General features: G+C 42.5%; 1 long non-coding RNA gene across 1 annotated transcript; it reads right to left on the bottom strand.

The window, feature by feature from the left end:
* Window positions 1–5,019: 5,019 nt before the first annotated feature.
* On the bottom strand, window positions 5,020–12,546 carry LOC101684338. The gene is made up of 3 exons (XR_006604677.1): window positions 12,413–12,546; window positions 12,140–12,207; window positions 5,020–6,221 (listed from the first exon to the last, which is right to left on the bottom strand). It is a non-coding gene; the product is annotated as an uncharacterized LOC101684338 (long non-coding RNA).
* Between the last annotated feature and the right edge of the window lie 235 nt (window positions 12,547–12,781).

Raw genomic sequence — 12,781 nt, 5'->3', positions numbered from 1 at the left:
AGTCAAGAAAATCACCCCTCAAAAATCCCTAAAATCAAACCCCAGAAACTTCCTTCATTTTTTCTTTGCATTTTAGCAAGAGGTTCCTTTTTTTTTTAATTAAAAAAAAATTATGAAGCTATATTTTGTAAGATGTCAGGAATAAAAATATGTCTTTCTCTTTCTCTTTGTTTTGTCCTCCTTCTCCCTTTTTTTGTTTACTGAACATGTGCAGTTATATCCATACAAGTTAAATGTACATATGATACAGCCCTTTGTTTATCCCTAAACTAGAAGTTCATATGACTCTATAAAAGTGTTCTGAAAGCACAGGGCAAAAATGTTCTAACTTGGCCTGAGGAAATCTAAGGCTTTACCGAGGAGGTGTCATTCCAACTGGTAGAGGGTTAAGAGCTTTCTAAACACCCAGAGTAGCATGAACAGATGCCTGTAGTAGTGGGAAAGCACAGTTTCTTCAGGGAATGATTTAGAGTTTATGTTTAGGGCAGGCATGATGGTAGTGGAGAAGGTGAAGAGTGAGGAGAAAAGAGCTTCATCAAGGCAAGATCACGAAGGGACCAAAACACACTGCATGGTTGGCACAACTGGAGGAAAGAGTGATGGGGAACTCTGTGTCTGCTCCCTGGCAGCCCACCATTCCCCACCCTTCTTTCTCATTGCTCACCACTTCCCCCTACTGTTAACTACTTCCTGAAATGGCCTGATGCACCCTTCTGCCCCTCAGTCCTGCTGTCAGATCTGACTCATGGAGTGTTGTTTTCCAGCTGAGGACAAGGATGCATTTTTATTTCCTAAGCCTCTTTTTATCTAAGGATCACTAAGTCATCTGGAGACATGGAATCATTACAGATCTCAATTGTGACCCAAAATGTGGATGGGTTTCATGTGTCTGTTTCATAGATTAGACTGTGGGATAGCTGTTCTTGGCAAACCTGGGAACCAGAATTTGGTCTGGATGGGAAGCTAGATGCTATTCCATTTTCTGCTTTGTCATGCAGACCAGGAGATGGATATCTTCAGGGACCATGGGAATATTGTCTTCTTTATTTCCCTAGAAAGAAAGCGAAAGTGAGTTCCATATTTGGTCACCTCTAGAGAAATTAAGGAGGTGACAACGGAATTTCTGGACTGGAATTTATTCAAGATAGCTTTGGTGTTATACCTAAAGCCCGGAGAGATGCTTTATCAATTAGAATCAGATAAGGTGATATATAACAAAGAAACCAAAATTAGAGTGTTTTAAACAAAATATAAATTTATTTTCCTTTAAATTTAAGAAGTCTAGAGGTAAGCAGTCCAGGGTTGGTACAGTCATGTGCAGTCAAGAACTCTGACTTCGGTCTTGATATTCTGTTATCCTCTGCCTCTGTCTCCCATCTCAGGGTCTTGAGTGGTTTCACAAGCCCTGGCCATCACATCCACACTCTAAATAACAGAAGGAAAGGAAGGGCAATTAAGAAAGAGGGAAAGTAGCACCTGACAACTCATAAAGAGATTTTTTGGAAGTTGCCACACATCGCCTCTGCTAATAACACATTGACCAGAACTTAGTGGAGGCTGGGAAATGTTGTCATTTCTTCAGTTGACAAGGTAAAAAAGATACTGCAGTAGATACTATAGCCTCTGCTACAAATCCCATGGGCAAAAGCCCAGGACTGTACATGTGATCAGAGAGGTAACATGTCTTTGCCCTTCTCCTCTCCTTGATAACCAAGAGGCCTGTGTCTCAGAGAATCACACAGCTGTAGGGGCCCATCCAGAGGGTCGGTAACGCCCATCCCTGTGTGGTAAGATTAGCTCTGGCATTACTTAAATGCTGAGGAAGGGAGAGGTCTCCCTGTTTGCCAACACGCTAGCCCCCGGGTATCTTGAGAACACCAGCATGGATGACTGGATGTTCTTGGCCTGTTGGATGGACGAATCCTGCCTATTGATGTTTTATCAATGTAACACTCACTCATTCCAGGCAGAGCCATGAATGTCGGGGCCCTTACGGAAACACTTGCTCAGATTCCCTACTTTCCTCAGTCCCTCAGCTGTTGAGATGGTACATGAGGGGTACCTGGGATCTTTTTGGCAATCATGAACATGAATTTGCTCTATAACTAGGCAATGTATGAGTGGAGCCCAAGGACACAGGAGGGAAAGAGGAGGAGGAGGAGGAGGAGGAGGAAGTAGCAGTTCAAGGAGAGCAGTTATGGGTGGAGAGAAGGAGGAAGGATATAGGTGGGGCCAGCCCAGCCCTGTACAAATATGTGAATGAACGCAGTTTCTTTTCAGGGTCCTTCCCTATCTTTGGACACGATCCCCTTCCCTTGTTCTCCACGGCCTCGCACCCCTCTAGTCACCCACCCTCAGCATCCTCCTTAGCATGCCATGACCAAACTCTCCCTTCCTTTGTCCCCATGGAAAGCAACATCTGCTATTCTGTGTCTTTAGGGAGTCACGTAAGTGATAACCCTTAAATACTGGCTAATAAATCAGAGTCTCGAAATATGTTATATTTATCCACTTTCCCCAGTAATTCCGATAAGCTTATTCACTTCCTTAACGATCAAGATAAGCATGTGCTCCTCCCAGAAGATATATTTACCTTGAGAGAGCGATTTCTAAGCCCAAACCCAGAGATCTAGTAATCCCCTCCAATAGAATTTTAATAAAGGAAAAAGAATCAGGCAGACATTGCCCCTGTAGGGCAGGGGCTGGGGTTCCAAGGCACCAGCAGGAAGGAGAGAGAGAGGTGGAACAGGGCTCACTTCCAGCACCACGATGATGGGTGTGCCCAGCACAGCATCAGCTCCATACTAAGGGACTGAGCCGTAATGAATAAAAATGTGAATGGGAGTTTAATGAAAGGACAATTTACACAGCTGTGGGGTATGGTGTAGAGCAGCAGGAAGGAATGATGCAATGTGGAGGTTGGACATGAACATGGTGAAAGACCCACACCACCTCTCAGTCTGAAGGTGTGATGGCAAAGATAGGCTGTTAGCCCTGGAGAGGGCTGTGGCTTTTGGAGAAGGGCCGTTTCCCAGGAGTTGTGGTGTTTGGTAGAACAACACAGCCACTGCTCAAACACAGCTTAGCAGGTAGCAATAAATTCCCGGACCATTCTCTCTTCCTGTCCTCTAGTTTTTCGTCTGTACCTCCCAGACGAGGTACAGGATCTCCAGAATCCCAGTCTTTCCCTCCACTCCCCAGTCTACACCTGGGCTTACAAGCCAGTTCGCTGGAAGTCAAAATGCAAGGGAGCCTGGGTAGAGCTCAGACTCCCAAGGGCAGGGTGGAGAGAGGAGAGGCAAATGGAAACAGAACATGTTTCAGCACATTAGTCTTTAGTAGCTTATATTTTAGTACGGGAGGCAGACTGATATGGACATGATTTATGCACAGAGCGGCCATCAAGGTCATGAACAGAAGTGCATTATTGAATTCATTTTATTTTTTTATTTTTTAAAAAAAGATTTTATTTATTTGACAGACAGAGATCACAAGCAGGCAGAGAGGCAGGCAGGGGTGGGGGGTGGGGGGAAGCAGGCTCCTGCTGAGCAGAGAGCCCGATGCGGGGCTCGATCCCAGGACCCTGAGATCATGATCTGAGCTGAAGGCAGAGGCTTAACCCACTGAGCCATCCAGGCACCCCATGGATTCATTTTATAAAATAAAATTCACTGGCTGCTGGCAGGCCCTGAATAGGGTCTGGAGGTTTCTAAATCTTCACAAAACTTGCAACTATCAATCCAAGTTTCTTTTCCTTCTTCTCTCCCTTCTTCCTTGCCTCCCTCCCTTCCTTCCAACAAGTATTACTTGAGTCCATGTGTGGCAGGAATCGTGTGCCATCTGCTCCTAGTTGGTTTCAGTCCTGGGGTGCCTCTCCATCACAATGGCCCCTTTGTCTCTGTCCTGCAGACTAGCCTTTCTGGACCCTTTCTGAGGGACAGTGAAGCTTCATTGTTGCTTGGGATAGAAAGAATGGTGATGTGAACGTTTTTCCAAAGAAGTAAGCTGTGTGGAGCTTGTAAGCCCAGGTGTAGACTGGGGAGTGGAGGGAAAGACTGGGATTTTGGAGATCCTGGGCTAGAAGGCAAAGGCTGTGGGGCAATGGGAAAGGGGAACAGCTGGGAGATTTAGTTCAATGTCATGGGGGGCATGTATTAAATGATAGCTCATGTCTCTTCATTTTCACCCCTTCCTGAAGAAATCAGCACAAATACGGACAAAATCTATGTTGGTGGCTGGAGGCAGAGCCCTCTCAGCACACTTGACCCTGAAAGACCCTTTTTCAGTCCTAAACCAGGAAGGCAGTGGTGTACAAGACCCATTCGAACAGTCCCAGAACCATTCAGCAATGGAGCCAGGCTCTTGGACACTCGGCATGAATTTCTGGCAGTCTTCCTTCACCAAAACGCTTCCCTCACCCTGTCTGTAGGGACCTCCCCATTTATCTTTTCTTCATGCTGCCAATGGTCACTGACCTGATTTCATCTTTTCTTTCTTCTTCTTCTTCTTTTTTTTTTTTTTTTGAGAACCACTGTTCAGGCTCTCTCTCTTACTGCTTTGTTGGCCAGCCTACTCTAAAGTATCTGTGAGACACCCCCCAGAATTGTATGGAATACCCACGTATCTGCTAGGCAATGTATTTCATGGCTTTTACAACTTCTCTTCCCTCCCTCGATGAGTCTCCAAAGCTCCATGGGGCCACCATCTTGGTCTCCACTTCGAACAGCAGAGTGATCAGGAGCGGTGACCCTAGACTGCCCGGCACTGACGTCTGTTTCTGCTATTTGAGCAACAATGTGATGTGGGAGGAATCTCTTTCCCTTGTTGAGACTTAGTTTCCTCATCTTAAAATGGGAATGATAATAGTTTTTTAAAAAAAATATTTATTTATTTTAGAGAGAGAGGAAGAGAGTGTGCACAGTGGGGAGGGGCGGAGGGAGAGGGAGAAGGAAAGAACCTCAAGCAGATTCCCTGAAAAGTGTGGAGCTGGACACAGGAGTTGATCCCACAACCCCTGTGACCTGAGCTGAAATTAAGAGTTGGACGCTTAACTGACCGAGCCCTCCAGGCACCCCAGGAACCATAATAGTTCTAAGTGGTGGGGATTAAAAGAGTTAATGTTTATAAAATGCTGGGCCCCAGGTCTGACCCCTGGGAGTCCTCAGTAACAGCATGCTTTTATTACTATGAGTGCCGGGTTATTATTATGGCCCAGGGCATGGCATATAGTGTTCATTTCATCTCTAAATTGTGTTCTGTGCTCAGTTACAAGGGTCTTCTAAGAATAGAGATGACTTACCATTTCTCAGATTTATCTCCATGTGAAACACCATCTTCTCAAGAGAAAGAGACCAAGGTAGGGTTCATGCTCTTGTCATTAAGGCAGCTGGAAGCTTTGTCTAGCAAATCCTTGCAACTGGAGAGTCAATTTTTATTGGGGATAACGGTCCCTAGAGAACTTTTAGCCCACACTGGGCACTAACCAGTTGATACAACCCCAAGGTTTACAAGTTATGATCTTGCCTAAGACTACACAGGGACCCAGCATCGCTCTGGGCTAGGGCAATCTCCTAACTCCGAATGCAGCATTCATTCTACATCACTGGGGTTTTCATGTTTTATATATTTGATCCATCCATCTGTCTGTCTTCTCTACTTGTACTCTATTCATCCAAACTAAATCTTTTCCAGAGCCCCAGTTTAGGATGAGGGAAAACTGAGCTGGTCTGGCTGATGGGAGAGGCAGGTTCTGGATCCCTGCATACTAGCCTTTTCCTTGCTTTGCACGGGGCCCCTTGAGATGGACCATGTTGCTATCTTATCAGTGCTCATGCATCTTTTTCCTTGACATGGTGTCAAATTCCATTTTTTGAACCAGTTTTTCTGGTGTTTGGAGTGTTTGAACCTCTTCCTTCTTACAAGGGTATTGTCAGCAAATACTCTCCATAAAATAGATTGTCAATGGAGAAGTTTTGGGACTGATCAGCTTGAACTTTGATCTTTGCACGGAGCCTGGAAGCCAGCCTGACTCTAGGACCTTGGCCAGGGTTCTGGAGGATGGGACGGACCCTAAGACAAACAAGCCTACACCCCACTTTCATAAACCCAAATATCTCTGTCTTCAGCTTGCAGCACACCCAGGATCAAGTTCCAAAAATTCCGTTTAATTTTCTTGGCTTCTATATTCACTCAGTTACAACTGGTCCAGAAGGAGTCTTGGCCTGCAAGGAAAAGGTTGTTTCTTTGAATGTTGTTGTCCAATTTTGCAGACATTTTAGGTTCAGATAAGGTTTTGGGTGGCCAGTCAATTCTTTCTACACGTTCTGAAGTGAACCCAAACTCTGCCACCTTCTGAATTCTCTGGTTGAATCTCAGCAATAACAAGCTAACACTCCTGACTCTGAAACCAGCTTTCCCTGAAGGTCGTTTCTCCTCAGTGTTCGTTCCGGGTCACGCAGCTCTCTTCGCCCTCAGATCAGAGGGAGTATAGTCTGGGCCTCTTCCTGTGGCGCCATGAATGGCTGCTTAGAGGCATCTGTGTGTGTGTGTGTGTGTGTGTGTGTGTGTGCTGTTATTGTTCCCTTGAGAAGATAAAAGGAAGGTTTCTTGGAAGCATCACCTCAGCTTTCTCAGCTATACTTTATTTTTCAACCACCATCTCTGTCTCAGTCAGTGGAGCCTTCCACTGTAGTGGTTATGAGGAGAGCTAAGTGTATAGTGTCTCTCCTACTCTGCTGTGTGTGTGTGTGAAAATGGGAAGGGGCAGATAAAGAGGAAGAAGTCCCATTATCTTCTAAGCTCCATGAGGTCAGGGAACGTATCTACCTTGGTTACTGCTGTAACTGTGGTACGTAGTAAACACTCCATAAGTATCGGTTGAAGGAAAGAATGAACATCTGACATCCCATATCAGTAGATCTTTCCAGCTTCAGAGTTAAGGAGTACACCAGCCTCTGAGATCCAGGATGTGGACTTCAGGGGATTGTCTGATTAAGCTGTGGAGACTGGTCAGTAGGGCTCCCTTTCAGTCAATGGGGTGACCTATGTCATATGTTGGAGAGTGCTGGTACTTCCTAACGCCTACCGTAATCTCATGTTTTAGGGTCTTGAATGTGATTGCTCTGAATGTTATTTGTTCTCTGTGAGAATGCTGATGTTCCCGGCAAGAGAGCGCCTTTAGATATGTAAGAAAGGGGTGGTGGCTGGAACATGGTTTCTGGAATCAGATGAGCTTGAGTTTTGACTTCAGTCTCACCATTTACTATCTGTGGGACTCGGACAAATCATTTTACTTCTCTCAGTGGGTTTCCTTATCTGTAAAATGGGGATAATAATATCTTCCTCTCAGAATTATTGACATTAAATGGCAATGAGTATGGAAGGTGAGCGGTCATGTACTGGCATAAAGGAGACACTCAAATACTGTGAGGTCTTTTTCTTGCTCATCTTCCTGAAAGCAAGGTTCTAGGGAAGAGGTATTAGAGGGTGGGAGGTAAGAGGGTGGTAAGAACAAATTGGGTCAGAGATTTAAAAATTTGTCCAGGACTAGTCCCATCGACCAATGTTGCCTAATTGGCATGTTAAACTAGTAAACAGGGAAATCTGAACTTTTTTCCAGTTATATAATTTTTTGGAACAACCCAATTGTGCCCATAGTGCCTTTGCACAAATTAGAAAAGTACTTCTATGGGGCTCTCAACCCTCTGGGCATATGGCTTCACCATCAGACTGTGCTTCTGGGCACATTTGAAAAAGGGTCATTTCATCTGGGTAGACTCAGCCCTGAGCCAGGGCACAAAACTTGGTAGGAAAAACTCAGGCTGAATACCAGTCCTCCTCTGCCCCTTCAGTCAGTTGCCCCTATGCAGTGAACTACTTGCCCAGCCACATGAGATGGGCTTGCCAACCAGAGACGACAATTTGCAGTAACGGGGGACTGAATCATCAGAGTAGATCTTTATGGAGGAAAATCTATTTGAAGCCGAAGGCCTCGTTCAAATCACTTCCACTTCCAAGTCTTTAAGCCAGGGTGGGTTTAAGAAGCAGATAAATACTTCAAACCTGTTTCTTTATTTATAAAACAGTGATAAAAATGCTGTATTAATTATCTATTCCTGCATAATGAATTATTCTAAAATTTTGTGGCTTAAGAAAGAATAAGAATTTATTATCTTGCACGGTTTCTGGGGCTCAGGAATTCAGGAGGCGATGAGTTGATTTGTGCTCATGGTCTCTTGTGAGCTTAAGATTTCGGTAGGTCTACTGGTATAATGTAATACACCAGAATAAAAAGAAACCAAAACCCCATGAGCATTTTTATAGATGTAGAAAAAGCATTCAGCAAATCTAACACCCTTTCATGATAAAAACACTAACAAATTAGGAATGGAACGGAACTGCCTCAACTTGGTAGAGAGCATCTATGAAAAACTTAAAGCTAACATCATCCTTAATGTAAGAAGAATAGATACAAAACATCAGCAAACATCAGCAACAAGACAAAGAAGTTGCCCTCACCACTTCTATTCAACATCTTATTAGAGGATCTAGCCAGAGCAGTTTGGCAACAAAAAGAAATAAAAAGTCATGCAGATTGGAAAGGAAGAAATAAAAGTATTTTTAGATGACATGATCTTATATATAAATAATCCCAAGGAATTCACAAAAACGATTAAAAATAAGTTCAGCTAGTTGCAGAATATACCTGCAATGAACACTCTGAAAACAAAATTAAGAAAGCAATTCTATTTATAATAGTATCAAAAAGAATGAAAGACTTAGAAATAAATTCAACAAAAGAAGTGCAAAATTTATACTCTGAAAACTACAAAGTGTTGTTGAAATAAATTAATTAAGCTCTAAATAAATAGAATCATTCCATGTTTACAGATTAGAAAACTAAAAAAAAAAAAAAAAAAAGATTTTATTTAACCTACTGAGAGAGAGAGAGAGAGCACATGAATCGAGGGGAGGGGCAGAGTGAGAGGGTTAAGCAGACTCCCCATTGGGCAGGGAGTCCTACACAGGGCTCAGTCCCATGACCCTGGGGATTATGACCTGAGGCCAAGACAGATGCTTAACTCACTGTGGCTCAGCTGGCCCCAAGGATCAGAAAACCTGTTATTGTTAAGATGGTAGTACTCTCCAGATTCAATGTAATTCTCATCAGAATTCCCGCTTGCTTCTTAGACAAGCTGATTCTAAAATTCATACAACCAGAATAAATAAACAGTCCTGAAAACAAAGCAAAACAAAACAAACAAAGTTGGGGGACTCATGGTTCTTGATTTTAAAACTTATTATAAAGCAACAGCAATCAAGACAGTGTGGCATAGTCGTAGACATGTAAATCAGTGGGATAGAACTTAAAGTCCAGAAATAAATCCATGTGTTAACCAATTTTTGACAAGAGTGCCATGACCCTTCACTAGGGAAAAGAACAGTCTTTCTGAAAAATGGTAGTGAGACAACCAGATATCCACAGGCAAAAGAATGTAGCTGGACTCCTATATCACACCATGTACAAAAATCGACTCAAAAGAGATCAAAGACGTAAGTGTAAGAGGTAAGACTATAAAACTCTTAGAAGAAAACACAGGAGTAAGTCTTCCTGATTTTGAATTTGGCAACAGAATCTTATTTATTGACAACAAAAGCATGAGCCACGAAAGAAGTAAAAGATAAATGAGTCTCTGTCAAAATTCAAATATTTTGTGCTTCAAAAGCTTCAATAGTGCTTCAAAAACACTATAAAAAAAGTGAAAGGACAACACAGAGTGGAAAAAAATTTGCAAATCATGTACCTAGAATCTAGATATCTAGATCTAGAGTATCTAAAACATCTTATCTAGATGTTTATCTTGATCTATAATATCTAGACAATATAAAGACCCCTTACAACTCAATCTTACAAAAACAAATAGCCCAATTAAAATATTGGCTGAGTCCTTGAACAGACATTTCTCCAAAGATGTACAAATGGCTGCTAAGCACATGAGAAGATGCTTGACAACATTAGTCATCAAGAAAATGGGAATCAAAACCACAGTGAGATGTTATTTCAATCCACCAGGATAGCTCAATTCTGGAGCCCAGCTTGTTAATTCTGCATTTGTCTCCTCATGGCTATTTATTATGTGGCTAAAAGATACAATGAAGTAAATTGCAAAATTAATAAAGAGAAGGGGAAAAGAAACCCAGGACTGGGACCCAAAAAGAAACACAGCCTCCCTGGGGGATTCTCTATGAAAAGGTGATCTACCCCCGAATTTATATGGACTCTGGTCCAGCTTCAGGCAGGCCCCAGGGGTGCGGTTTCAGACAGGATGGAGATGAGGGTGTGGTAGAACTGTAGCCAGATGGCTGTAAGCGGCCAGCTCTGTTCCTCCCATAGTTACGGCTTCCGGAACACAACACTCCTTGTCTCTAAAACCCTTGACAGCTGTGGAGTTCAGGCTGTCCTCTGGTGTTCTTTGGTTTTCTTTCTATCACCGGCAGCATGTAGGCCCAATAAGATTATAAAAATATAACCCCAAGTTCACAAGTTAAGAGCAGAATCTAGTTATTTGGGTAGTTGCCATCGTTGGCTTGGATGGGTCTTTCCGGCTTTCTGAGTGTTGTTCTTTCTCTAGCTCCAGAGGCTTCCTTTGAGGTTTTGTCTCTCTGGTTCACTCCCCTAATTGCTTAGAAATCTATCCTCTCACCTGTCCAGGTACCTCTCTCTTAATTTTATAAATATTAATTAACCTTTGTGTTAAAAGTTTCCAGAATGTTTGGGTATCTTATCTCATTTAATCATCAAGGTGACAGTGTGACATAGGTAATGTTACCATCATTTGAAAACTGGAAAACGAAGACATGAAAGCTTGAGCAATTCATTGAGTAGCTGACAGCCAGCAACTGGTGCCCATTCCTGGGTTCTCTGGTCTTCCTTCTGACCATATGGTTCCTTTCTTCAGCCCCAGACAGTAGGGTTTCCCGTAACCCTACTTTCTTGGGGGAAGAGAGTGACTGATATAAGAAATTCACCGAGACAAAAATAGTGCTTTGTACATTCTCCCTAAACATCTAGTTCTGATTTGCATCATTCGCTGGAGCTCCTATCTAGCCCATTTGAGGGTAGTGAAGACAGAGTGAGTCCTGGGGAAGGGCCAGAGGCTGTGTTTCTTTTTGGGTCCCAGTCCTGGGTTTCTTTTCCCCTTCTCTTTGTTAATTTTGCAATTTACTTCATTGTATCTTTTAGCCACATAATAAATAGCCATGAGGAGACAAATGCAGAATTAACAAGCTGGGCTCCAGAATTGAGCTATCCTGGTGGATTGAAATAACATCTCACTGTGGTTTTGATTCCCATTTTCTTGATGACTAATGTTGTCAAGCATCTTCTCATGTGCTTAGCAGCCATTTGTACATCTTTGGAGAAATGTCTGTTCAAGGACTCTGCCAATATTTTAATTGGGCTATTTGTTTTTGTAAGATTGAGTTGTAAGGGGTCTTTATATTGTCTAGATATTATAGACCAAGATAAACATCTAGATAAGAGGTTTTAGATACTCTAGATCTAGATATCTAGATTCTAGGTACATGATTTGCAAATTTTTTTCCACTCTGTGTTGTCCTTTCACTTTTTTTTATAGTGTTTTTGAAACTCATTGATGAGTTTACAACAACTCAAGATTAAGGTCAAGCCTGAAAACCCTGGATAAATTCTGGAATCCTTACCTTCAGAGGCTCCTCCAGATTGGCCTCAGAAGGAGTCCTGCACTGGTGTAGGGTGTGGATTCCTGCCTTGTGATGGGGTAAAAACTGGACCATCTTCTGCGGGCATGTGGTGGTGGGAAGGAGGGTTTGGTTATGTCTTCTGCAGAGCTCTAATGACCCTGCTCATCTGGTGATACTCCTTAGCACCAAGCACTAGTTTGTACCCAGCAGATACTCAATAAATATATTTTTAACTTAATCACATTAAGCTATTTAATTAATAACTTAATTAAGTTAATTAATTAATTAATTAACCAATATTTTGTCTTTTCCCCCCCCTCCAGGAAACCTCTTTTACACATGAAATACACTTAACTGAAATTCCTCCCTCTGTCCCTCCCTTCCTTTTCCTCCACCTCTTTCTTCTTTTCTTTCTTACCTTGTTCTCTACGTGCACTTATGTAGAATGTTAACATTTTCAGAGGGTCTTCCAAGTCTCCTCAAGCCCTACAGATAGAAGGACAGAATATAAACAGATAATGAGCTCCCCAAAATAATCTCATTTGATTTGTACGGTTCACCACTTTTACCCATAATGCATATCAAATATAATTATCATTAATTCATTCCACCCCAAATCCTAGTGTTTGCTCTATTTTATTTTTCTACTTCCTGTACTAAGAAGCTATTATCCACAGTCCTTCACTCCCACCTCTGGAGGGAGAAAAAAAAATCCTCTTGTTTTCTGTGGGTGGCCTGTGAGGGTTCTTGAGCAGATGTTCAGGGAGTTGGATTCCAACATCTGTGAATCCGACCAGATCACTTTGGTAAGTTGTTATATTCCATAAGTTGCTACCTGGGTACGTCCCTCCTCCACCTCAGTTACTTCCTCCTCCCCCCCCACCTCCCAGTTCAGTTCTATTGTTTAAACAAACTGCCAGTTTCTGACTATGTCATTTCTTATAATAATGAGTACCAGCTGTCTACTATTCAGGGAAATTTTCAAAATTATTTAGATCATACATGTAGTGATAATTCTTTTCTCCCTTCTCTTCTCTCTTAAAGTCCCAATTCAGGGATT

This window comes from Mustela putorius, unplaced genomic scaffold, assembly GCF_011764305.1.
Source record: "Mustela putorius furo isolate JIRA1106 unplaced genomic scaffold, ASM1176430v1.1 tig00537227_pilon_pilon_pilon, whole genome shotgun sequence".
NCBI lineage: Eukaryota > Metazoa > Chordata > Mammalia > Carnivora > Mustelidae > Mustela > Mustela putorius.
The sequence above is the reverse complement of the archived record's forward strand: the minus strand, read 5'-3'. Positions and strand labels throughout refer to the sequence as shown.